Consider the following 3,339-nt stretch of genomic DNA (forward strand, 5'->3'; position numbering starts at 1 on the left):
CGAGCAAGACTAAACATCACTATGTTCGACATATTTACCTTAGAGTTGTTAAAAAATTATAAAACAAAGGCTATGACAAGGCGCCAGATATATAAAAAAACCTGTCATCTTTACTCCTGTCTTGGATCGCCGACATGGTCGCCTCTCCCACGCTCTACCTCCACACACACACAACACACAGGTACGCACAGACGCTATGTACATCTAGACACCTCATGCATGGTCTGGTCGCCTACCATGTCTCCTTTGATCCTTTTGTGTTTTACTGGCCACCCCTTCTACCTCCACTGGCATGCCATCATCTGAAACCCCAGAACAAATCAACCTTTCCCTGCCTCCCCTCCCTCCAACAGGCAACAGCCATCCGAGAATATTCACACATGGAGGAAAATATGTACAAGGATCATCTTAGTACAAATCTAGAAAAATAAAAATCTTTTTTTTTGGTTTTTCCCACGAACTTTCTTCTCCTGCTGCTGTGCAGTGACGCCTCTAAGCTTCCCTCACGCACTTACCATGGATAAGCACCGTTCAGAGGAGGCACGGCTGATGCTGATAGTTTCAGGAGTTTCATTCCCTCAGTTGATGAGGTCGGAGACCCAACTGACGTTCAGAGCCGCTACCTCTACGTTGGCGGAGGCGACGGTGTCGTTGGGCACGGCGCTTTCTTTGCTGAGCCGTTCGAACACCTTCTCGCGGAGGGCTCTCCCGGACTCGACCCGCTCCATGACCGGCTCCTCGTCCACGAGGAGCCCGAGGTTGAGGCGTTCCACGGTCATGATGGTGGCGCCGGAGGCGGTGGTCACCATCACTGGGCACGACCGGGTTGGTGGTGTGGACGGGAGACTGTACAGACCGGCCGGCGACTTCAGGGACCCGAACGGGTAGCCGCCTGCCAAGAACGACCCGCCGGAAGGCGCCGACCTCGGCGAGCCGCCGCCGAGGCGGAGCTGGCGCAGCGAGGCGAGGACCTCGTTGACGGGCGAGCCGCCGACACCCGGCCACGCGCCGCGGCGGCGGCGTCCGGCGACATTGGCGGGGACTCCGACGGCGGCGACCTCGGGGGCGAGACCAGCGTGCTGGTCGGGGACGACGACATGACGCCGCTCTTGGTGAGGTAGCTCTGGAACGCCTGGCGGCGGAGCGGCGAGCCGTCGTACGACGGCTCGGCCAGCAGCGACGCCGCGGACGCGCCCCTCGGGCTGGACTGTTGCGCCTGTGGCACGCGAAGCTGGTCCGGCGTGTGCGCGAAGAAGCAGACGCGGCGGCGGCACCCGGTGCCGTCCTTGCAGGGCTGCGATCCGTTAGCGCAACGGGTGGAGCCAGCACTCGAACACCCCGTGCGCCAGCTCGCACGCGGTCGCAGGCGCAGGACCTAAACAGCCGCCATGGAGATTGTCAGATGTTACGAACAGGACCGCCCGAGCCTCCCCTTCTCTTCCTTGGACTTCGAACGCGGTCGCATACCGGCTCCACGAACAGGACCACCGTCGTCATCCACCATCTCCATTGAGGTATCGTCCGTAAGAACAGATCGATGATGCTATCGGATTCGAACGGGGCGCAGAGGTAGGCAAGCGTCGCCTGCTCCTGCGGATCTGGAACGCCTTCGCTAGGGCCGCAGTGCGCACGCGCCCATTTCGCATAGAGAGGAGGCGGAGCTAGGGGTGGGCAGCGGCTGTAGAGAAGATGGAGGAGAGCGATAGTGTGGGGCTTGAGGTGGTCGAGCACGTCGGCGAGATTTGGGGCGCAGGGGCAGGAGTGGGGGCGAGGGTCACCGAGCGAGATTGCCGGTGGCGCGATGCCGATGCGAAATTTGGGGAGCAGGGGCATAGACGCGCGGAGGGCGGAGGCAGGGCAGAACCACCACTGTGGACGCCTACAATAGGCTCTTAAGAAGTAGTAGAGATATATAAGAATTTTCTTAGTTATTTCACTTAAGGAAAATAATAAAAATGAATAAACAAAATACAATATGTTTTAGCCAAAACTGGCCCAACTAGACCACACAACCGACCCATCATGGTTGGTCAGCCTTCCCTGCACACCCTCTCGCGTCCCAGGCCACACACTAAAAGAAATTGCTTAACTTCCTAGAGCCTAAGCCGTAGGATGTTAGTCACACACTCTCAGAAGTTGGTAGAACCGTCGAAAGTTAAGTCATCCGATCGAAAGTTAAGCTCTCGAAAAATATGGTCGGAAGTTAGCTTAACTTCCTAGAGCCCTCTAGAAAGTTAGCTAACTTCCTAAAGCCAACTGTGTCTCTAGGAAGTTAACGATCCCACCACCATCAGCACGCTAAGTTCCTACCGCTTACTATAGCCTCTAGGAAGTTAACTTGACCAGTATTACAAATGTTGTTTCATTTTCGTTTTACATCACATACCACAACATAGCAAATATATTAACAGACATACCACACCACATTTTCACATATAACATCTTACACAGAGTCAACATAAGAACAATGACAAATCCATACAAAAAGCACCATAAATCACATATTTTTATACACATAATCACATGGACATAAACAGTAATTAGTATTCCACAATGACAAATCCATATATCAAATAAACACAAAAGCACCACAGCTAGATCATAGAATTTGACACACATCTTATTGTGTTATGCACATATTTACAAACATTTTATAAAATCATTCAAAAACTAATGCTTCAAGCTATGATATTGTTTTGGCTCTTTCATTCCACAAACCGCTCACACCTTGGTCCTGTCATGTTCAAAATATTAGGTATTAAAAAGAAGGAAACAGAAAGAATGTGAAATGTATGATATTGTTGAAATGAATGATTCACATCATAAACATCTTGATTAACCAAAAGAACCATTGTAGTGAGTTACCCATTACTTGCCAATGTTGCACTGGTATGACACAATCTATGCCATCAAAATTTAATACAACAACAAAAAACTTACTCCCAACTCCCTAAGAAGTTATCTCGTTTTCGAGAGCTGTGTTAGTGCCCGTCGGAAGTTATTTTTTAAATTCGAGAGGATGGTCACAACCGTTGGACGTAATTAACTTCCTAAGGTTTCCATCGAAAGCCATAGGAAGTTAGTAGACTTTAGTAAGTTTGTTTTTTTGGTGTAGTGACAACCTGGGGCTAGGTAGGGAAACAACACATCCACATATACCAAAACCAACACAATTTCCCTTTGCACATATGAGCCATTAACTTATATTTGACAGTTAGCAATGCTCCCTATCAGATATAAACAGAGGAAAATTTCGCTTCACTCAAAACCCTAATTTGATTCTCTCCCACTCCCTAACTCTTTGTGCTCCTTTCTTCCTAAGCTCTCTCTTCCTCTGCT

The 3,339-nt window shown here is 50.3% G+C and overlaps 1 pseudogene; it reads right to left on the reverse strand.

The window, feature by feature from the left end:
• Positions 1–578: 578 nt before the first annotated feature.
• LOC103651809 (zinc finger CCCH domain-containing protein 35-like) lies at positions 579–1,510 on the reverse strand (annotated as a pseudogene).
• Positions 1,511–3,339: the final 1,829 nt, after the last annotated feature.

The sequence above is a fragment of the Zea mays genome, chromosome 3 (assembly GCF_902167145.1).
Source record: "Zea mays cultivar B73 chromosome 3, Zm-B73-REFERENCE-NAM-5.0, whole genome shotgun sequence".
NCBI classification, from domain to species: domain Eukaryota; kingdom Viridiplantae; phylum Streptophyta; class Magnoliopsida; order Poales; family Poaceae; genus Zea; species Zea mays.